Raw genomic sequence first — 24518 nt, 5'->3', positions numbered from 1 at the left:
GGCAAACCAAAAATTTTTTTAAATTTTTTTTAAATGTTTTATTTATTTTTGAGACAGAGATAGAACATGAGCAGGGAAGGGGCAGAGACAGAGGGAGACACAGAATCCGAAGCAGGCTCCAGGCTCTGAGCTGTCAGCACAGAGCCTGACGCGGGGCTCAAACTCACGAACCGCAGAAGTCGGACGCTTAACCGACTGAGCTACCCAGGCACCCCGAAACAGAGTCTTAATTATGGAGAACAAACTGATGGTTACCAGAGAAGAGGTATGTGGGGGGGTGGTCAATAAAATAGATGATGGGGATTAAGGAGTGCACCTGCTGTGATGAGCACTGGGTGTTGTATGGAAGTATTGAATCACTGTGATGTACACCTGAAGCTGATATTACACTGTATGTTAACTAACTGGAATTTAAATAAAAACTTTAAAAAGTATCAATTTTGAAAAGTAGTGTCACTGGATATAGATTAATTTTTAGGTGAGCTTTTTTCTCCTGTACTTTGTGCCATGCTGTTGTCTTCTGTCCTCCACTGTTTGTGTTATAAAATCCATTATTGAATCATTGTTAACATCTGTGTAATGCCATTCCAGAGATTTCTCTTTATCTGTAGCTTTCAGAAGTTGACTATAAAGTATAGGAGTATGATTTTCTTTGTGTTTATCCTACTTGATATTTGTAAAACTTCTTGGATCTGTAAGTTAATATTTCTGTTTTTCTTTTTTTTTTCTTCTTCGTACTAAATTTGGGAACAGTACAGCCCTTATTTTTTGAAATATTTTTTTCTTTCACTACTACTACTGGGACTCTTGTGACATGTACATTGAATCATCTGGTGTTACCCCACAAGTCTTTGAGCTTTTATTCATTTTTATTCAGTATTTTTTCTCTCTATTCTTCAAATTTTATTTTCACATTTCTGTATTTCTTTTTCTTTCATCTTAAAATTGATGTTAATCCCATATAGTAAATTTTACATTTTGGTTGTACTTTTCAGATCCAGAATTTTTTTTTTCCTTTTCAAGTTTTTATTTAAATTCCAGTTAGTAAACATATAGGGTAATAATTAGTTTTAGGTGTAGAATTTAGTGATTCACCACTCCTATACGACACCCGGTGCTCATCACAGGTGCCCTCATTTAATACTCATCATTTATTTAACCCATCCCCCACAGATCAAAAGCTTCTGTTTCATTCTTTGTTATGATTTCTGTTTCTCTGATGAGATTCCCTATCTGTTCCTTCATTGAACTCTGTTTTCCTTTAAGTTTTAAATAACTCTCTTTAATTTTTTGAACATACTTCTAGCTTCTTTGAATTCTTTTCCTGGTATATCCAGAATTGGTACCTAATCAGAGTCATATTTTATTATTTCATGAATAGGCATCACAGTTTTTCTGCTTTCACTTTTATTTTGTGCTTGCTTAGTAATTTTCAGTGGAAAAGTGGACATCATAAGTAATACGCTTTAACAACTCAGAAACTCGTGTTTGCTTTTGATGATGATGATGATAATGATGATTTTGTTCTTCTCCTTATAAATTAACTTGTCTGGACTCAAACTGTGAAATCTGTTTCTCCTGCACTATTCAACAGCTGATACTTTAGTAAGATTTTTTTTCAGCTCCCAGCTGCTGTTACCGTCTCCTCCTCCTCTTCTCTCCTCTTCCTTCTTCCTCTTTTGTGTAGCCTCTCAGACATCTTATATCCTGCAGTTTAGCAGTTAATCAGTTTATTTTATGTGAAGAGTTTATACTCAGATTCTGAGGCTCATGCAGGCTGTTTATTCATTTATTGACATGAATTTTATTTTTCTTTTTTATGTTCTTATTACCGTGCATTACATTAGTTGGTTTCCAAATGTAAAACCAATTCCTCATTCTGAGGTAATATCTATTTACATATGATTTATTTTCCTTTTTGGATTCTACATTTTTGGATTTTTGGATTCAATTGACTAATATATTATTAGCATTTTAATGTTGATTTTTATGTATTTTTTTACCCTAATAAGGTCTTACTCTGGTTTTGGTTTCAAGGTAATGTGGGGCTCAAAGAATGAGTTGTGATTAATTCTATCCTCTGTGTAAAAAATAAAATCATAATTGGTATTATTTCTTTCATATGTGTTTGGTAAAATTTTCAGTAAAGCAGTTTGGCTTAGAGCAGTCTTTGTGGAAAGGTTTTAAGTTAGAAATGCAACTTCTCTAGTATATGTAGCTGTGGCTACTTAGTTTTACTGTCTCTTCTTGAATCAGTTTTGGTAATATGTGTTTCTTAGGAAATATTTCCGTTTTACCTAAATTGCTGAATTTCTTAGTATAAATTTATTAATATTCCTTATTCTTTTAATGTCTGTACACTTTTATAGTGTTGCCTCACTTATGTTACTGTTATTGATAGTTTGCGTCTTCTTTTTCATTAGCCAGTCTAGTTGGAAGTTTTACAATGTAATGTTACTGATTTTTCAGTTAATCAGCTTTGGTTTCATTAATTTTGTCTTTTTTTTTAATTTTATTTATTCCTACCCTGATTTTTTTTTTATTTCTATGCATCCAGTTACTTTGGGCTTAATTAGCAATTATTTTTGACTTCTTAAAATACAACCTTAGGTTATTGATTTTATACCTTATGAGTTATAATTTTTCTCTAATCTGCTTTAAGTATATCTGAAAAATTTTGACATGTCATTTTTTTAACTTGTGATTTTGGTTTAACCCAGTAGTGTATCACTGATTTTCAAATATCTTTTTGCTGTACTTTTTAAGTAAATTGTTTAGTTTTAGTCATAGAATATAATGTTTGTGATGTGAGCCCTTTAAATTTACTATGACTAGTTCCCATGGTTCAATGTATGATTTGTCTCATTGAATGATTGGGTGGAATGTTCCATAAATGTCAATTAAGTAAGGTTGACTAATATAGTATTTTATATTCTTAATGATATTTTGTTTATTTAGTCTGGCACTTGCTGGGTCAATGATAACTATATGTTTAACTTTCTAAGAATATGCCAAACTGTTTTCTGAAGTGGCTACATCATTTTGAATTCTTACCCTCAATGAGTAAGAGTTACTATTGTTTTATATCTTCACCAGATTCTTATTATCGAGATTTGTTCATTTAATTTTAGCCATTCTAACAGTTACATAGCAATACCTTACTGTGTTCTAAATTTATATTTTTCTAATGCCTACGGATGTTGAGACTTTTTTCTGTGCTGATATACTACCCGTATATTGATGTTGGTGAAATATCTGTTCAGATCTGTTGCTGCTGTTGCTGCTCCTTCTTCTTCTTCTTCTTCTACTTCTTCTTTTTTTTTTTTTTTTTTTTTTTGTAGATTTTTGGTATTGAGGAGTTTTTTTTCCTTATTTTTATTGAGTTTTAAGAGGTTTTAGTATATTCTGCCTACAAGTGTTAATTAGCTACCTGATTCACAAATACCGTCTTCTAGTCTGTAACTGGTTTTTTCATCTTATTAACAACATCCTTTGTAAAAACAAGTTTAAGACTTTAATTAAGTCCTAATTACCAAGTTTTTTCTTCTTGTTTTGTATCTTGCTTTTAGTGTCATATAAAAACACTTATTACCAAACCTGAAGTCTTAAAAGATTTTCTTTTCTTTTACATGTTTTTTCTAGAAACTTTATTTTTACATTTTGCACTTATATGATCTATTATGAATTAATTTTTGAATAAAGTATGAGCTGTATGTTGAAGTTCATTTTTAGAAAATGTTCAGCTGTTGCAGCAATAATTGTTGAAAAGACTATGCTGGTTTTATTCATTTGCTTTTGCACCTTTATCAAAAATCCATTGACTCTATTCATCTGGGTTTACTTCTAGGCTGTATCTGTCTTTCTTCCAGTACCACCCTGTCATAATTTCTTTAGTTTTATAGTAAGTTTTGAAATGGGGAGTGTGAGTCTTCTAACCTTGTTCTTCTTCAAGAATGTTTGGTTAGCCTATTTTTTTGTCTTTACATGTAAATTAGTATTAACTTGGCAAAATCCATAAAAATACTTGCTGTGATTTTGGTTGTGATTGCATTGACTTTGTAGATCAATTTTGGTAGAACTTATATATATTAAGTTTTATATATTGAGTCTTTCAATCCATGTACATAGTATACTTCTCCATTTTTTAGATCTTCTTTGATAGTTTTCATTAGTATTTTGGAGTTTTCAGTTACAGATTGTGATGGTTAATTTGTTAACTTGACTAGGCCATGGTATTCAAAATACTTGATCAAACACCAGTCTGAATGTCACCGTGAAAGATATTTTATAGATAATATTAATATTTAAATCATTAGACTTTGATAAAAGCAGACTGTTCTCCATGGTGTGTGTGGGCTTCATTTAACCAATTTAAGTCCTTAAGAGAAAAAGGACTGAGGTTCCCAAGGAAGAGGAAAATATGTCTTTAGACTGCCTTCAGAGTTGAGCTGCAACATCAGATCTTGTCTGGATCTGCAGACTGCCAGATCTGCACATTTTGGACTTGCCAGCCTCTAAAAACAAGTGAGCTGGTTACTTAAAATCAATCAGTCAATGTCCTCTCTCTCTCTCTCTCTCTCTCTCTCTCTCTCTCTCTCTCTCTCTCTCTGTGTTTGTATATAAAGAACAACCCTTGAGCAACATGGGTTTGAACTGTGTGGGTCCATTTTATACATGGATATTTTTCAATAAATGCAGAACAGCACTGCAAATATATTTTCTCTTCCTTGTGATTTTGTTAATAGCATTATACTTACTCTTGCTTACTTTATTATAAGAATATAGTGTATAATACACATGAAACGAAATACGTGGTAATTGATATCGGTAAAGCTTCTGGTTAATAGTAGGCTATTACTAGTTAAATTTTGAGGGAATCAAAAGTTATACATAGAGTTTCAACTGTGTGGGGGGCCGGTGACCTTAACCCATGTGTTGTTCAATGCTCCACTTTATACACACACACACACACACATTCTGTTAGTTATGTTTCTCTGGAAAACATGGCTAATACACAGATCTTACATATATTTGCTTAATTTATATGTAAATATTTTTGGTGCTATTGGAATTGGGATTTTCTTTTAAACTTTCAGTTGTTCATTAATGCTATATAGGTACTCAGTTCACTTTTGTATGTTGACCTTTACCCTGCAATCTTGAAATCACTGAATAGGACCTTTCTTTTTAGATTCTCTGGGGCTTTCTCCATAGATACCCATGTTATTTATGAATTGAGGTAGTTTCATTTCTTCCTTTCTAATCTGTCTGCCTTTTATTATTCTTGGCGTTTTGCATTGGCTAGAGTTTCCAGTAAAACATGGAAAAGGAGTGGTGAGAGAAGGTATGTTTTTGTCTTTTTCCTGATTTTAAGGGGAAAAAATTCAGCCTCATCATTTTCTATGATGTTAACTGCAAGTTTTTTGTATATTTCTTTTATTGAATTAAAGAAACTCCCTTCTGTTCCTAGTTTGGTGAGTCTCATTTGTTTGATTTTATCAAGAATGAATATCGAATTTGGTTGAGTGTTTTTTGGTATCTATTGAGATGATCATATGTTTTCCCTTACTTAATTTAGTAACATGATGAATTATAGTGATGGATATTTAATGTTAAATCAGCCTTGAATTCGTACAATGAACTTCATTTAGTTGTAATATATTAACTATTGTATGTATTGCTGGAATGGAAATTTGTTGATCATTTTTGCATCTGTTTATGAGGAATATTGGTCTATGAATTTATTTTCTTGAAATATCTTTGTCTTGTTTTGGTTGTTAGAATAATTCTGGTCTCATAGATTGAATTGGAAAGTGTTCCATCTTATTTTCGGGAAGAGATTGCATGTAATTATTAGTTCTTCCTTAAATGTGTGGTAGAATTTGCCAGTGGAAATTTCTGGGTCTGAGTTTTCTTTTTGGAAGACTTTTTTCTTATAAATTTAATTCTTTTAGTAGGTATAGGATTATTCAGGTTATCTGTTTTTTAGTATTTCCTTATTGTCTTGTGTATGTCTGTGGTATCAGTAATGATGCCCCTCTTTTCATTCCTGATACTGGTAATTTGTGCCTTCTGTTTTTCTTTGTGAGTCTTGCTATACGTTTGTTAGTTTTACTGATTTTCCAAAGAACCTGTGTTTGGTTAATTTTTCTTTATTTTTCCTGTTCTCATTTTATTGATTTCTGCTCACATCTTTGTACTTTCCTTTCTTCGGCTGGTTTTATATTTAATTTGCTCCTCTTTAGTTCTTAGGGTGAAGCTTAGGTCTAATTTTACATCTTTTTAAATAGAAGCATTTAAGCTAAAATTTCCCTCTAATCATTTCTTTTAACTGAATCCCACATATTTTCATATTATATTTTTATTATGTTTTGGTTCATCATTTTAGAAATTTCCCTTGTGAATTCCTTTTTGGTTTATGAGTTTAGAATGTGTTTAATTTCTAAATATTTGAGGATTTTCAATCTATCTTTCTGTTATTCCTTTATGGTCTGAAATGTACTTTATTTATATTCTTTTTAAATTCATTAAAGTTTAACATATGTCCCAGCTTGTGTTATAATTTTAAAGTATTTCATGTTCACTTGAGAAAAATGTATATTCTGCTCCTGTTAGGTGGATTACTTTATGAATGTCAGTTAAGACAAATAGTTCAGAGTGCTGTTTAAGTTATTTATATACTTAAAGCTTCTTTGCTTAATTTTTCTGTCAGTTACTGTGAGATGAATGTTGAAGTCTCCACCTATAATTGTGGATTTCTCATTTTCTCCTGTCAGATCATCAGTCTTTGCCTCATATATTTTAAAGTTCTTTTGTTAGGTTCATGCACATTTATAATTATCTTCTCAGTGAATTGACCACTTTATAATCATAAAATGTCCCTCTTTATATCACATAATCTCCCTTGCTCTTAAAACTACTTTGCCTGAAATTAATAAGGCTACAACAGCTTTCTTTTGTGGTTTTTAATTTTTTTTTATTTTCATGGTATGCATTTCTCTATCCTTTTAGTTTTAACATATTTAATAGTTTATATTTTAAAAAGTGAATTTGTTATAGACAACATGTACTTGGGTATTGCTTTTTTATCCAATCTGAGATTTTTGGTCATTTGAATGGTTGTTTGGACCATTCATATTTCAAGTGATTAAATTAAAATCTAACATCATACTAGCTGTCTTCTTTTTTAATTTTATTCTTTTTTCATTTTGCCTCTTATTTTTCTTTCCTCTCCTCTCTCTCCTTTCCAGTATCCCCTATTGCTCTTTCTCTCCCTCCCTCTGTTTCTCTTTCTCTCTCTTGCTCCCTCTCTCCTTTCTCTTGTTTCTTTCCTTCCCTCTATACATCTTTCTTTTTCTTTCTTTCTTTCTTTCTTTCTTTCTTTCTTTCTTTCTTTCTCTTTCTTTCTTTCTTTCTTTCTTTCTTTCTTTCTTTTTCTTTCTTTCTTTCTCTCCTTCTTTCTTTCTTTCACAATATACATTTAAAAATAATTTATGTCTACCTTCAAATAGACATGTAGAATGAGGACCTGATAACAGTATATTCTCAGTTCCTCCCTTCTGTCCCTTGTGCCATTTTTATCACGCATTTTACTTGTACATATATATTAAACACATAACTATATTGTTATTATCATTGATTTAAACAGCCAGTTATCTTTTAAAGCAAATAAAAACATAAATTTGCCATTATTTATTCCATTTACAGTGCTCTTCATGTCGTTGTGTAGATCCAAGTTTCTGACCTATATCATATTTCTTCTAATTTAAGAACTTCTCTTATTCCTGTAGTAATCTGCTGGCAGTCAATGTCAACTTTTGTTAGTTTCAGAAATGCTTCCCTTCCTCCCCATTTTCATTTTTGAAATTTATTTTTGTTTGGGATAGAATTCTTGGTTGACAAGTTTTTGTCGGTTTTGTTTTCTTTTAATATTTTGAAGATACTGCTCGGTTTTCTTGTTTGGTTTCTGGTAAGAAGCCTGTTATAATTTTTATCCTTGTTTTTCTGTAATGTATTTTATTTCCCTGTATTTAAGGTTTTCTGTTTATCTTTTGGTTTCAGCAGTTTGAAAAAGTGTTTTGTTTTGTTTTTTTTTCTTTTTTAAGATGGTTTCCTTCCAGGTTTTTGGATGAGTAATTTGGTGTCTCACTAATTTTGGAAATTTCTCAGCCATTATTTCTTCAAATGTAAATATACTTTGTATCTTATTCTCACTTTTTTCTTCAGAGATTACAATTCTATATATAGATTGATATAGATATAACTATGTAGATATAGATCTACATAGATATATCTATGTAGATCTATATATATAGATCTAGATATATATAGATTGATTATATATCTCTATCTGTAAATAGGTTATATATCTCTATCTGTATATATAGATCTATCTATATATATCTATATATACCTATGTATATCTATATCTATCTATCTAGATCTATCTATATATGTCTATCTAGATATATATGTCTATCTATGTAGATCTATATCTGCTAAACCTGTAGTTTGTTTTAATTTAGTCAGGAGTGATACTGTATTCCAGTGTTATTTAACTCTATATTTAATAGCAGGATAGTGAGGATTAGAAAAACTGTCATGTTTTCATTATGCCTGTTTTAGACTGGCACTGTGAACCTAATTCTCTGGGTGTGGCCTCCACAATTTTTCCTACCCCTTCTTATGATGTAATCCTAGAGATAGCACATATTGTCATCTCACTCTAGGTCTCAGAGATTTTTTTTTCTTATTTATTTATTTATTTATTTATTTATTTATTTATTTATTTTTTTTTTTTTTGAGAGAGAGAGAGAGAGGAGGGGGGAAGTGTGAGCAGGAAGGGGGAGAGGGAGACAGAGAATCTTAGGCAGTCTCCACACCCAGCATGGAGCCCAACATGGGGCTCAGTCTCTCGACTGTGAGATCATGACCTGAGCTGAAATCAAGAGTTGGACGCTTAACAGACTGAGCCACCCAGGTGCCCCTAAATTTTTTCTTTTAGATCTTGTTGCCCTTCCTCAGCTTCACTGTCTTTCTACCAGGGCCTAATGGTTTAATTTTACTGTCTTTGCCTCTGTATATTAAGGCTTTGTTTTCCTGAGGAGACATAACACAGGTGATGGAGTTTGAGTGTTGGCTACAGTTCTCTCCTTTAGCTTGTAGTGGGTTTCCAATGGTTTACTCAGGCTACAGTTTTTGTTGTTGTTTTAATCTTCCCCCTGCAGATAAAGGGTCTTGATATGTCTGGATAGAATTTTGTAACTGGCTTCTGTTTTCCCCAAGCTAGCACCATGGAGGAAGCTCTTTCAGGAATTTCCTTCATTTTCCCCAGTTTACATCCAGTAGATTTCCTGAAGCAAAAGCCTGTAAAATCATGGAACATCCCTATGTCTCCAGACCCTCAGGGGCTTCACAGTATTAAAACTGGCCCATATTTAGCCTTTAGAAATTATTTAAATTTTTCTAGCTGAAAATCTTACTAGCACTTATGGCATATAGTAATATCTGTACCAGGTAAGCAAATGTTGGTCTTGTTTCTCCTTGTAAGCCATCTGTTCCCTTCCAGATTTTGAATTAGTTGTTTGTTTGATACCTCATTTCTCTTATGGGTTAAAGAAAATTGTTAATTTGCTGTTTGTCTAATTTTTATTTTGTTTTTGTTATGTAAGAGTGAGTCTCTATAGATCTCTAAGCTATTTTTTTAATATATTAGTGTATTCAGTTATCTTATTATTTATGTCTACATTCATGAACACTCTTCTTACCTAGTTTTAAGAGTCTGGGTTTTGCCAGGCCTATGAAATAAGTTGGTAGCATCATTTCTTTCTCTGTAGGAATTAATTGTAGGTATTATTTGTGTTTTTAAAAACTTGATACAATTATAAAAACATCTAGGACTTTTTATGTTTTGGTAAAGGAAGGCAGTTCTTTTAATAAAATTTAATTTTGTTTGTTTATTTCTTTTATTTAGTTAATTTTACTCTTTCTGAGCCAAATTGGCATGGTGCTATTTTTATGTCTGTGACAATGGGTGAGCAAAAATTCATCTAGCTCATGTGAGAGAGAAAAAAATACACAAACATACTTCTCCTTACTTTATGTACCATAGTCTTCTGCTGACCTCTACATACTTTCTGTTATTTTTTGTCTCCCTATGGGTATCTCACAGTTTTTATATTGTATTCTGGGCTCTTTTAGTCATACCATCTCACTTTTGAAACATACCCCATATGTTGGTTTTGTGGAAGGGATCCAATTCATGTTAGTGCATTGCTTTCAGAACAGGAATTCCCAGTATTTTCTATTAAAAGCAGTTGAATAAATTGAATTCTTAAAGTGTATTCAACACTTCGAAGCTATGTTGGCAATGTAAGAGAGACATTACAGCATGGTTTCTGTTTCCTAGGCTTATTTTATAGTATAGTTAATCAACAGAGACTCCTCTAATATTTCATTATAATCCGAAGTATTTGACAGTGATAATAAATATTTGTGACAATGATTATTATTTAACTTCTATACTTGAATAACACTTCAGAGTTTATACAGCTTATATTCATTATTCAATTTAAGTCTCCTTAAAAGTGTGATATAAGAATTGTGGTCCACATATCCAAGAGTAGGGAACTTGATGGTTAGAGGAATTAAATGATGTGCTTAATACCAAAAAGTAAATGGTAGAACTACCAGTATGTCCGTGTATTCCAAATCCAGTTCTTGCATCACTGAAAACACTGCCGCATGTGATCACTCTTACTTGCCTGTTCTATTGTCTTGTGTCCTAATTCACAGCTAGGCTGTACCACATAGAGTCAAATATTTAAGGTTAATTTGGGATTCAGTGAAAACTTCAAAGAATATTACTGCCAAATAGAGTTCATGTTTTGTTTTTTTTTTTCTGGAAAAGTAATTTCTGTCAAAAGTAATTATCTCTGCTATCTAATATTCTTTTCTTTGATGAGAGTGACTGAATTATTTCTGGTGCATTTTTCAAAATGCCTCTTATGGCTTTTACTTCATGACTTCCTACTGAATTTATATGGCACCTTGTTTAAAAATAATTAATTGAAAATCTATATTTGAGTTGAATTCAGAGTAGAAGAGCTTCAACTAGAACAACCAAGTGTGAAACTCAGGGGTGTGTTTTAACTAAGCAAAGTCAGCATAAGGCAGTAGGACTAATTTTAGTATGCATAAAGCCCAACTGAAGAATCAGTTAAAACTCAGATGCCTAGGCTTCAACTGTAATAATTCCAAATTTTCAAATTTTTAACCTCTACTTTAGATTGGATTACTTTCTGAGATATACTGCCCAACTGCTGTTACGTGTTAGCAATAGCAAGTCATGAGATTAGAGTTATTCCAGTCTGAATACTTAGTAATAGTAATACCTTGCAGAAATGGTGCAGCTGCCTGTGGAGATGAAGACAGTTAATTGAAAGTCTGAAATTTGGCCTTGATCATCCTAATCCCTATTTGGGAGTGGGGGGACTGTCACCACTCTGCTTTGCTTTAGTATTTAACCATTGTTTGTAATTTTCATTCATTGCTTTTATTGATTTATCTGCTTCTGGACTGTAAGCTTCCTGAGAGTGAGGTGTTCGTGTGCTATTTTACTTCCAGCCTTTAGCATAGGTGCTTAATACATCTGTGTAGAAAGAATGTAGTTGTGACCTTGAAGTGATAACATAAAAAAGGATTTTGGTGAATAAAGGTGGATTGGAAAGTTCTCCAAATCAAATTTATCTGCAGTTCACAATTTTTTTCCTGTGGAAGTTGGCCACTTAATCCCTGCTATATAAGAAACTCTATCTCTTGTTAGTCAAGAAATGCTAACATGTTTTTTTAAAGGCCTTGTTTTAACAAGGGCAAAATTTAAGGTGACTGTGAACATGTCAGCATGACTGAAAATATTGTATTTATTCAGTCACTCATTAAAAAATATCTTGAGCCCCTATAATATATAAAGCACCACATGTTACATTAATAAGTAGAAATAGTGATCCTTCATTCTTGAAATTTATCATATTTGGGAAGAAAGACAGTCAAAGGAGTACTTAAGGTGGGTACTTTCTGAAACTTTGGCATGTCTGAAGTAGCACAAGAACAGAGGCTCTGCATTTATGGCACAGATAAGACAGATACACCATCTGGGGTACATTTCATACACGTGACAACACATATGTATGCCATGTCAAAGGCCTCTGATCATAGTCATGAGCACATTCTGTGTATTTATTTCTTTATTACATTGAAAGATGCTTGAAGTCTAGGAGTCTGTCTTCTATGTTCATGTATTCTTTACAGAGTTCATTGCAATATTCTGAACAAGTGAACCTCTAATAAAAAAAAATTGACAGACTGACCTTTCCAACCTCCTGCTGGATGTGCAAAAGATTAATAAGCTAGTTAATTCAATAATGGTTGCTGAGTATATACAGGAGCATTGAATAATTGAGAATTGACATGTGATTTTTTTCTTTACTCGTCCTTTCTTGTCCAACCATCCTAGATATTTTTAACAGTCCATCCACTGGCATGGATGCCAGTGTGTTTCTCTTTGTAACCAGGGTATAATAAGACTCACTAGAAGCCACTGCACGGTATTTTGGTAAGAAATCTCTCTTTTGCAATTTTGAATGTTCCTGAAATTTAAATTTCTAATCAGTTCATTTTCTAAGTTCTGCTGAGAAATGCGTAGGTTCAAAGAGTTATTCAAACGTCTCATATACAAAGCAAGTTCTGAAGCTGAGGGAGAAAATGTGTTTGAAGAGGGTCTCAATAGGGCGACCCTCCAACTCTTCTCAATACCAACACTCTGATCTACTAAGATGATTAGAGAATCTGTTCTTCTTTCAGCTGCCCCAGTTTGAGGCTTTTCCCCATCTCCTCTGATTTCTTTAAATTTCATTGAGCCTGACTTTGCAACCAGACTCTTAAGTCTGTTCGTGCTATTTTTGCTTTAACTTCATCGTGTTTCCTCAAGAGGGAAAAGTATTTCAGAAAGTGCTATTTACTCCGTGACCTAGGATTATGCTTTCATTATGTAATTATTCAGAATGTTTAGAGCCAGTAGTTAGATAGCAAATTAAAGTTGTCCAATTAAAGAATGTCTGAGAAAGTAAGAAAAAAGGTATAGTGAAAATGTCAATATTCAGATCATACTAGAGTTTATTCAGCATGTTATAATGGAGAGATCTGGGGGGACCGATGGGCTAAAATGTGCACCTGGCTTGGCTTTTGACCCTGTAGCTGTACTTAAATCCCCAGATCCTTAACTTTGTCATCAATAGAAAGAAGGAAGATGATTCTGCCTCTATCACAAATTGTTGTTAGAATGGAATAAAGTAATCCATACAAATCATTTAGCAGATTGATAAACATTTCACTTGTTAGTTCTTTTCTAATTCTTTCTGTCGTCCGTCAGACAACAGAAAAAATAGGGATACAGTCGTGCTATTGTAATAGTGTTGTATGGTAACAGATGGTAACTACACTTATGAGCATAGCATAAGATAGAGAATTGTTGAATCACTATATTGTACACCTGAAACTAATGTAACATTGTTTTTCAGCTATACTAAAATAATAAAGAAAGAAAGAAAGAAAGAAAGAAAGAACGAACGAACGAACTTTTTAGGACAAAAGATAAGCCTTTTTAGAACAGCAAAGAAGAGTAACATGTTGTCAGTTAACCACCTGGTCTGTATAAAAGAAGTTTAAAATTCACTTGCTTGCCCTCCCTTCCCTTTCTTGTCTGTCTCTTCTTTTGACTTCCTCTCATACACTAACTGCTGCTTGAAAATACTGAGCTAAGATTGAATTACTCTTTCTCTCTATACTCTAAATCTAAAAGGCAAAATGAGGCAAAATCCCTAATCTAACTCCCATTTAAAAAAATTTCTGAGGTTCACAAACAAGCTACAGAGCATTCAAAGTAGGATCTCAGTCAATAAGTTGTGACAGTGCAGCAACTGCTTACTAACTAGATGCCTCTGACAGAGAGGTCTGCTTCTAGTCCACAGCCAGGGTTACAGTGTAAACAAATCCATGAGATCTGTAGTATTGTGCTCAAGTGAATACTATGAGATTTGTGAATTCTTTTCTATTATGCAGTAGATTACTTTCTGCTAGTGGATAAAATATTCTAATACAAATAGGATATTATTTTTGAATTAAATATTTTTGAAATTAAATCATATTATCAACATTCATTTGAGTTCCTACTATGTACAAGACTTTTGCTAGAAATTGCAGAAGATTTTAAAAAGATTCAGATACCAATCATGGTTATAAGGTGATTACAACATAGTGACAGGTATGATAACTATTAATTATAGTGCAGAGTAAGTCATTTTAAATGTTTCTCATAATGTGCTGTGAGAATTCAGAGAAGAATATGATCACTTCAGCTTGGATTTAAGAAAGGGTAGAAGTTTTGAAAAATGGTAGCATTTTAGATGCACATTAAAGTATAGAAGAGAGAAGAATAAATAGAATAAAGAAAGGGCATTTAGGCAAAGAAACAGCCTAAGCCAAGACCTGGAAGCCAGAGAAGAGGTTGTATGTATTAATAATGCCAAATAAATCCAGTATGCCTGAGACTTAAAGATAGAATATGGGTTAAGTTTTGACTGTATCGTTAAGGGCATTGAAGACCAAACTATAATTTGTTTCTTTCAGATGTATTCATGAATACAACAATTTTACATGCTGTTGTAAGTGTAGGATATAATCCCAATCTTGTATTCAGTATATATTTTATATATATTTTTTATTGTCAGATGGGCTGAAGATAGGTGACATTTGTGGAAGATATAAGGAGAACCTACATGTCTATTTCTTTGGATATCATCACGTTTTTCTTTTCAGTGAAATAGACTCTCATATTTTTAATTTATATCAAAATCTAACAGTCACGAGTCTCACTTTATTCCCACACATGAGAGAAGAGGAAAGTGTTAAGATCTTCTTGTGGTTTGATAAATCTTAGAGAAGTATTAGTTGGAACCTTTCTAAAACAGAAATGTCAGTTTCACTATCACTATGAAATAAAGTGTTACCTACTTAGGGCAACTAATCTATATTACAAACATTATAGAGGTTAAACTTACTTTCACAGGGCATTGCAACATTCTGAGAAGCCCTGATATAATAATAATGCTTTGTTGAAATAACACTTCCAAGGACAGTTTTAATAATAGAAAATAAAAGGATTATATGTTTCCTCCAACCTGAATAAGAAAGTAAGATCTGTAAACTTCTTAATTCATCAGTTGAGCCGAACTGAGTCTACATTTCTCTGGTTGCAGGGAAAGGCAGGCATTCTTCTTCTTAATATGCTGAGGTTTCTTTTACTAGCAGTTGGGGCAGCCTTTTATTTCCATGGCTAAGTTCTGGAATTTTCTTGGTTAGCACTGAAGAGAGGCATGAGGAAGACAGATCTAAGGTGCACAAAATGTACAATATAAAAAGGGAAAGTCCATATTAGAATTATTAATAAGAAGGGTTGTTTATCACATTGCAGGCCATAATGATGAATATGGCTATCATGAGTTCAACCTAAGTAGAGCCAACACAACATGAACTTAATAGACTTACAGATTTTGTTCATACTTACTTTATAACATTAATTGATAATAACTCTGTCATGTAGAAGAAGAGTTTAGCTTCAGCCCCAACTGGAGATAATTCGTATTTACTGTCTGAATAATGTGTATGCTTCTGAATGACATTTTCTCAAACCAGATCTAATTTCTTGGAACATACCAACAAAATGAAAGAATAATAGGATTGCTAGAATTTATTTTACCAACACATACAAATTCACTAACATATAAAATATTATGAGCACTCTAAGCAACCAAAACTAATGCTAATGTTTATTCAACAAAAGTATCCAGTGACAGTCAACTCATCAGAATTATCCAGACATAAAAAGTGATGAATCTTGCAATATAATCTATGAAACCATTCATTGCCAAGAGCCTTATCATAACATATCATCATTCATTAGTATGAATTACAACTTTTACTTTATATACACACATATCTGTAAAGAAGTAAGGTTTTCTTTGATGCTTTTATTAAAAAATAGCTTATAGGTTTAATTCATTTCTTAAAGGAATTATGTTGTTTTACAAATGTTCTTCAGTTTGCACTCAGGTCAGCTGTGCATATAGTAATTTTTGTAAGAAGATGATTACATCTAGGAATGTCTACACTTAAAGAGACATTACAGACTACTTTTTCCAGGTTGATCCACCTAAAGGAAAGCAGATTCATGTATTAGCTTGCACAAGACAGCTTCTCCAGTGAACTGGGAAAAGCAAAATGGAAGTCTGGTTCTGAAATTGCAGCGCTACAAGTTTGATATCCAGTCATAGATCAAGAATTAGACAAATAAGAAGCATTTTTTAAAAGTTTGTCACATGACTGAAGAGGTATAATCAAATTGACCTCAAAATTCAGGTTCAGCTAATTATGTTTTTATAGTGATTGCTGACTGCTGACCAAAATCCATGTTCTACTTTTTCTGGTTATGGTGGTAGGCATTTGCCAACCTTTCTTGCAAATAGGAATTGGATATATCTGAATTCCAGCAAGTGGAATGAGAGCACAAGTGATACATGCCAGTTACAGACGTGAAAATGAAATAAAACTTCCATGTAAGTGCCTCCATGCCCATTGACCCTTTCGGTGACCTGGAATTCAGACTTTATTTTGCTTGAGGAAGTTAGTCTCACCATTCACCTGCTTTTAAGTGAACAGAAATAAATTTCTAATGCATTTAACTCATGATATTTAGGAGTATATTTGTTACAACCATTAGGTTATTCTAACTTATAAATGTGTATAAATTTTTTATAAATTATTATAATAATTGGGTAAAATGCTATCCTGATATTGAAAATAGAGAGGCCACACAGTATGTGTCCCCATTTATTAAAAAGAACAGAAATCAAAACTTACTTATAATAATTATACAAAGAGATGAAAGAGAATTCCTTTTTTTTATTTTGCATCATATGGAAAGTCAATCATTAGCATTGTGATTTTACCTTTCATAAGTCATGTTTATTGTTACTTGACTTGGTTGGTTATATGAACATTAAATATTAGAATGGGGGTATTAAGGCATAGATACCTGTTACTATAAGCATGAATAAAAGGAGAAAGATTTAAAGGGTATATTTAGGGCCAGTACATTAAAAGCCAAGATGAATCCATGTAACATACAGTAGCAGCATAAAGATAAGATGAATACACAGTGACAAGAAGATAAATTTGAATCAAACAAGTATTTCTTATGAGGCAAATTAAACAGGCACAGACAATGCCTCTGAGATAGATGTGTGCGTATGTGCGTGCATGCACTCACACCTGTCCATATTGATTAAGCATATGTGGTCTGCCAAGAATTAGGAAGATGAAGAAAAAGAAAAAGACCTGGACCCCAGGTGATGAAATTACAAGGATATTCAAGATATTTCAGTAAAGGGCTTGTATGTCACCATCCCTTCAAATATTAGAGGTTACCTGGAGACATGGAAAGGTATTGTTTTTCCTTGTTTTAAAAGCAACATCTAATAGAAGCAGAAAGGAGTAAGAGTATATAAAAGATCATACTGATCTATGAAAATCCAAAAAATGGGGAGGAAAGGAGGACGTTGTAAACAGAACCAAGTAGGACAAAAAGAAGAGGGATACAGAAATGTTATAAAAATATTAGATTTGAAAATTTTTAAAATCTGTATTCAACTTCTAGATCTGTCATTTGTTAGCCACTTAACCTTGTATTTTACAAGCATTTTTAATTTTTTTTAATGTTTATTTTTGAGAGAGAGAGAAAGACAGACAGACAGACAGACAGACATAGTAGGAACAGGGGAGGGGCAGAGTGAGCAGGAGACACAGAATCCGAAGCAGGCTCCAGGCTCTGAGCTGTGAGCACAGAGCCAGATGCAGGGCTCAAACCCACAAACCATGAGATCATGACCTGAGCCAAAGTCAGATGCTTAACTGACTGAGCCACTCAAGCGCCCCTGTATTTTGCCAGTCTTCTCATCTGTGAAAAAGGAATAAGAATTCTTTATGAATTTACCTTGCAGGATTGTAATATGGATAAACTGAGATAATAGATGTGAAAGAACTTTGCAATGTATAACATAGTCCCCATACACATAGTTTTTCTATAGAATATTCTTCAATATAGTGTTTTGAGTCTTTTTGTAAGGGCTGTATTGATATTTTCCTAACAGAGACCTCAAAAGTGCCACAAAGGTAAGATTAAGTAGGGAAGATACTTTAGAAAGTCTCATTCTGATATTTTCTTAAATGAGGGGATGGTGTAAGCTGTAATAAATACTTGACTTTCTTTGTGGACAGCCGTATTTCTTGGAAAGTAGAAAATGCAATGATGTAAAAGTCAGGCTGAATTTTTTCCACTGAGAGAGAACAGTTGTGCTGTAGAAGCACTACAAACATGTGTCCCGAGTTAGGAGAATAAAGACATGTACTGTGTTTGTAAGTACTACACATATTTGAGTGGGTCAGTGGGAGAAATTGTGAAGTTATGATTGTATAGCCTGCTACTCTTAAAGGAACATCGTCTCAAGACATATGGGAATCTTAAAAATATTGACTCTAATGAAATAAAATATTTGACAGAGAAGTCAGTAGCATGATAACTGGATCATGGTAACTGGACAGCAATCACTATTGAACTCAGATTTTTAGTAAAAGATCCAGAAAAAAAGCTGAAGGGAAGATCAGTTAACCACAGAGCATCTTGAAGGAATAACCAACAGAGCCCAGAATGAGCTATAATTTAATAAAAGTGCTAAATCTAAGAAGGAGGGAATTTTATCTATAATAAAAAAGGTTGGACAGGATCCTAGCAAGGTACAGCTTTCATGATGTTAATATTTAAAAGCAAGAAGTCAGGCACACTGTGGTCTTATTTAAATGAAACCTTAAAAAAAACAAATTCCATCTTCTCTAAGAAGTAGAAAGTAGTTGAAACATAGAATCTCTTTAAATCCATGTAGGACATTTAAAACCAGTAGGAAAAATTACCCCAAAGCAAGTAAGCAGATATAGGCACAATGAAAGATGAGACAAGCTGAAATAACTGAAAATGTTACAGTGTAGCTCAGAAGGTAATAAAACTTCCATCTCTACAAGTACTTAAGTAAAGGTTGTATTTTAGTCTCATTATTAATCATGTAACTTTAATAATAAAATAGAAGCTTGAGTTGGATTAATTCTAAATTCCCTACCAATGCTAAGATTCTGCAGTTGAAATTGAGACTAGGGTCAGCTTATTATAGAGTTGCCAAATTTGACAAGTAAAAATACAGGACATCTAGTTAAATTTGAATTTTAGATAAACAATGGGTAAATTTTTAGTATAAATATATTCCAAATATTTTATCTGGCAACATGACGCTTTTTTCCAGTGAATCTCTTATTTGGTTTTTGCTTTTTCTGGGGATATAAGGAATAGGCAATGAAAAAATTACCACCACAGCCCAAAACTGCTCAGAGACCTGACTTCAGGGGCTTTGCTAATAAGATTATTAAATGCTAGAATCCATAGACTTACAAGATTGAAAGGAAACCCTGTGTGACATCTGGTAAATCCCTTAATTTTAAGAGCAAAGTGAACAGTGTGGCTTTTCTAAGACAAAGTATGGCACAGAATTATTTGCCATAGTTACTAGTTGCTAAGCAAGTTTATGGCACCTCTTTTATTATAGGTGATTGAAAGCCATCTAAAGGTAATCCTTCCTATCTATGTGGGAGTGGAAGGTAGACTTCTCCAGGCACCATTTAGCTCTGGAAGCCTATTTTTAAGCCTTACCAGAATTCCCCTCAGATAAAATCCCTTCACAGTTTTATAGGACTAAGTTTTTCAGCTCATCAATTCCTGAAGTTCTAGTAACTTCCCTACAGATAGTTGTGGGGATAATTTAAGCAAGTCCTATATCCCTCCAATTTCCTTTTCCACAACTTTTCTACAAAATAACCCAAGCATGAGACACTTTGCAAATGTGACAGCCTAGTTTTCAGCCTTTTCTGTATTTAGAAACTCTTGTGGCTAACCTTTGGAGAACTAACTCAAAGTAGGCATCTCTCAAATAGATTTCAGTACTGTAGTTCATTCTTTATTGCTTGAATAATTTATATGAAATAGCATTAATGTTACTGGGGGGTGATCCCATGGCCTATAATTAGAGTTGTGTGTCCCCAAAAGGGCATTTTTTAAAACCTGCAAAATTCCTTATTCATGATTTTCTGAAAATTAGCACTTCTATAAAACCAGTGTTTGACATTCCTTGAAAGAAACTGTAGACACTAGTTAAATAAACAAGTTGTTTTCATATTGAAGGACACCTTCCAAGACATTTCATTACATACAACCTAATTTTCTTGTCTAGTCTTCTTTAAACTAGTGGACCTGCCCATGTAACAAGTAACCAAAACCCAAGCAATTATTTGGGCTCCTGGGATTCTGCTCCTCACCTAAACACTGGCCCTTTAGACTGACACACCTTCCTGGTTTTTTATAATCACACAAATAGAAACCACTGCAAACTGAATTCTCATTATAGAGGTACCTTCTATGCTGGTTGTTGCTATCAGGAGGTACTCTTAAAGTAGGAAAGAACTGTCTATAGGAAAGGGCTGTTTCTTCTCATATTAACATTGTGTCTGGAGCTTACTTTCGGAGAGGAAGTATACCTACTCCAGGCTGTAAAGACCTGTGCTTACAAGGGATACATTCAGAGCTTGAAGGAAATTTTGTGTAAGTCCCTCTAGCTTCCTGGCAAAAATCCCTGTACTTTTATGTTAAGGAAACAAGTTGGGAACTCAGAGGCACCAAGAGTAGTAGGTACTTAATTTGGAACCTGGATTGTTCTTCAGCTTTTTCACATTTACTCATTCTTAACTTACAGTGTCAGTGGGGTGATGAAGATTAGAAAAATCACCAAACTAGATTTGCAAGGCAAATCTAACATGATATGTGGGAGAACAATGACTCTTAGAGCATTTAAGATCTAATTTGGGTGACTTTGGTGCGAAATACTTCATTAAGGTTATATGATACTATTGGAGATTGTCAATACCTAATGAATCATACTGTCCTTGGTTTCCTTGAATCTGGAATGGGAGTAATTTATTTTCAGGATATCTTATAAAAATATTTGGTTCAAATAATATAGAAGTTATTTCAAGGACATCTTCTCTGGGTCAGTGTAGAACATTTGATTCTTGTTTAAACATGAGGGTGAAAGTCTTAGGCAATCTAATTGAGGAACTGGAATATTCTAAACAAAGTCGTTTCCATCCTAAAAGATCCCTGATCTGTCAAAGAGATTCTTACTACACAGGTTGAAACCTACTTTTGGAAGTTAATTAGGCATCTTTGTGATAAGATCTTAGGATCTTTGTAATAACGGAAATATTTGGGGGGGACTTAAGATGCTCTTTGGCTCTGTACCCATATGAACTATGTTACCTCATTTCACTGGTATACACTAAAGGCAAAATTGAAAACAGCTGTGAATTTTAATACCATATTTTCTTGTAGTGTATAGTAAAGAATTGGGTAGATACCAGTAAGCATCACTGGACAAGCTGGAACTCACAGTTAGGAGGATCCCTTGTTCGGAATGCTTGGGCGAGACTGCAACTCTATGCTTCAAGGGTTTGGATTCCAGCAGAGACTCCCAACACCATTGTTTTCTTTAAATAGGTCAAATGTGAGAACACCCTTGCATGGAAAGAAATGGGCAGTTTGGGTTTAGGCGCCAGCCATTTAGTTTGAGTGTTAGAAAACTAGCTGCCCAGCACTTTGAGGTCTTGGGGGCCTTTGGGAGTTTAGTTTGGAAGAAAGAGAGCACTTGGTTCTAGCTAACTAACTGCAGATCAGCCTGGAGAAAGCTGCTGAGGTTATTCGCTAGACAGTTTTATACAATATGAAGCAAAAAAGGACAAATGGAAACCTGAAGGCCAGTCAAGATTCATGTACAGATCTTCTTTGTGCAAAATAATATTATTTTGTTAGGATTAGAATTATAATGTCATAAATATTTTCCATAACTATTTCTACTCAAAACTTGGGCAGTTAATGAGTACATAGTATTGGGCTACAGGCATTAACTCACTAAGGCTAAAATGAAGTACCCTCATGAAATGGACTGAAGTTCACATGGAACTCCACTCTTACTAAGAGGTTTTGGAAAAAATCGGGTAAGTCAGAATAGGCTAGCGCTGGCAACGAGAATCCACTCTTCTATCACTTGATAGAGGCATGTGATCAGGCACATGCCCAGAGCTCATCCAGTAGTGTTTACCCAGGAGACCCCACTGAGACTGTTAATATGTTGCTTTCTTTGGACAGATTGATCTCAGGAATGGTAAGAGACTAAGCTTGAAAGTGCCAGGATGATGGAGGGAACTAGAATAGGTATGGGCTGAACATAATTAGAACATATTAAAAGTTGGGATACCAAAGGCAGGAATATGGTTTGGGGTGAGTTGGATTGTCTTTGTCTGAGATGGCATGGCCTGGAACCGGGATACTGGTAGTGACAATGAAAAAGGAGCAACAATAAGACAAACAGCAATAATAAAGGAATGAATTAACCTATGTACCTAAATTTGAGTTTTGAAAACAAAGTGACCAAACTTACTGATCAAAAAATGTCATTCAAAATACTGCAAATGTTATATGTATGAATAAAAAACTTAGAGGAGTCTGGCTTTTCAAGGGCTATTTAGCTGCCCCCCTGCAAATGAAATAAAACCATACATTTAAGGTACAAACTGTCAGTCATCTGCAGAGCCTAGCCTTAGGTCAAGGCTTAATAAACATTTACGAATAAGTTAATAGAATCACAACACACTAGGGCAGATAAATTGCTTATTCTAGTCCTGAAATTTCCATTTCCTGATTGTAAGCAGACGTTGTATAAAGATGTGCTTAGATGACAGATACCAAATTACACACTGTATACAATATAAACGTATACTTGATTTTAAGATGTGTCATTGTCTAAACCAATATATTTTTTGCTCTCTGTTTTAAACCTTGTAAAAAAAAGGTTTTTGATGGAAAATGTACAATAACTTTTATTTCTTTTAGTTATTACTAAGTGGCAATTCCAGAGAGACTCTCACTTTTCTCATGTTATTTTTAAAATTTCAAGAAGTGTCACCTACATTGGAAACAGTTGCTAAAACTAAACTTTCAGAATGCTAGTAGGATACACTTTAATTGGATCTATGAAAGTAATTCTCCAAAGAGCGTACCTCTGACCATTTTACAGAAACCAATTCCGGGTTTATGGAGGAAAAAGTGAAACATCGAAAAACTGGAAGTCTTCCCTTGCTCAGCTTAATGTTTGGAGAAAAGACTGAGAAATGAAGCTTTAGTAGTTCATTTGAGTGACAGTTTATTATTTTTCTTCCCTTGGGTTGGGTGAAATGTGATAATCCCATTGCATTGTATGTGTTTTCTCTAGTGTTGCAAGATCATGATACTATGAATGCCCTGAACAGTAAAATGCCCAGCAGAAATAGCTCACTTTAAGACTTCCTTACTAATGGTAAGCAGTGGTGGACGAATAAAATTGACACATAACTCAAAAGGATCTTTTCATTCAGTAAATAATTTCAGCATTCCTAGAGAATATAATTTTTAAAATCTATTTGTTTCGAGATTTTTTTTTAAGGGTTGTTTTTAACTAGCACTAACATTAACAAGTTTGGAGAGGAACAGTATTGATCTGTTCTAGGATTCACTAGCCTTGTTTACTGTTTACTTTGGATTTTCCTATACTTGAGTTTTGTCTGGTAGAAATGCAGGTAAACAATTGAATAGTGAAAGGAGAGGCAATCAAAAGAAGAAAAGTAAATGGCCTCAATAATCCATACCCTACCTAATCAACCTCCTAATTTTTGAGACTTGATTAGATTCACAGGCCGTGAAATGGAGTCCTGTTAAGGTTTTTAACTAAACCTCAATTTCGCTTCCTGGTAAAAAACTTTGTGAAGTTTAGAAACCAAATACTAAGTTAGAACACACCAGAGGTAACTTAGGACCCAAAGCAAAGAACAAGAAGATATTTTGGAAAACTAGCTGAATAAGCATGATGCTTGTTACAAATGGTAGCCTTTACACCTAAGTCTCTCTACAATCCTGAGGATAAATAATTTTGTTTCACATCATTCATGTGCTGAGTTAAGTTAGGTCAGCAGTTTTCTGCTTTGCGCTAAGGTAGATAAAATCATGTTTTTCATAAATTTCTCATTTTCTGCAGCGTTTTATGAACCTGAAACAATATGAGCTTACTGTTAGTTTTGCTTTAATTATGTTTATCTTTTCGTAACTTTTAAAAATAAGTTTTATGTATTAATAATATATGTATATGTGTATAAATATATATACAAATAAACATATATATATGAATATATGGCAAGAATGAGATGTTTTATTCATTCTGGTG

At 33.4% G+C, this 24518-nt stretch overlaps 1 protein-coding gene across 14 annotated transcripts in view; it reads left to right on the top strand.

The window, feature by feature from the left end:
• COX7B2 (cytochrome c oxidase subunit 7B2) overlaps positions 1 to 24518 on the top strand; it is a 164567-nt gene that overhangs the window by 77970 nt on the left and 62079 nt on the right. For 4 of the 14 annotated variants that reach the window (XM_060655124.3, XM_060655120.3, XM_060655123.3 and 1 more), the window contains one exon: positions 23535 to 23618. The exons of the other annotated variants lie outside the window; for them this stretch is intronic. The gene's annotated coding sequence lies outside the window, so the exon portion shown is untranslated. The remainder of the gene's footprint in view (positions 1 to 23534; positions 23619 to 24518) is intronic. 14 annotated transcript variants of the gene reach the window in all.

This window comes from Panthera onca, chromosome B1 (genome assembly GCF_046562875.1).
Source record: "Panthera onca isolate mPanOnc1 chromosome B1, mPanOnc1 haplotype 2, whole genome shotgun sequence".
Classification (NCBI taxonomy): domain Eukaryota; kingdom Metazoa; phylum Chordata; class Mammalia; order Carnivora; family Felidae; genus Panthera; species Panthera onca.
Note: the sequence above shows the minus strand (reverse complement) of the source record. Positions and strands in the feature narration are given on the sequence as shown.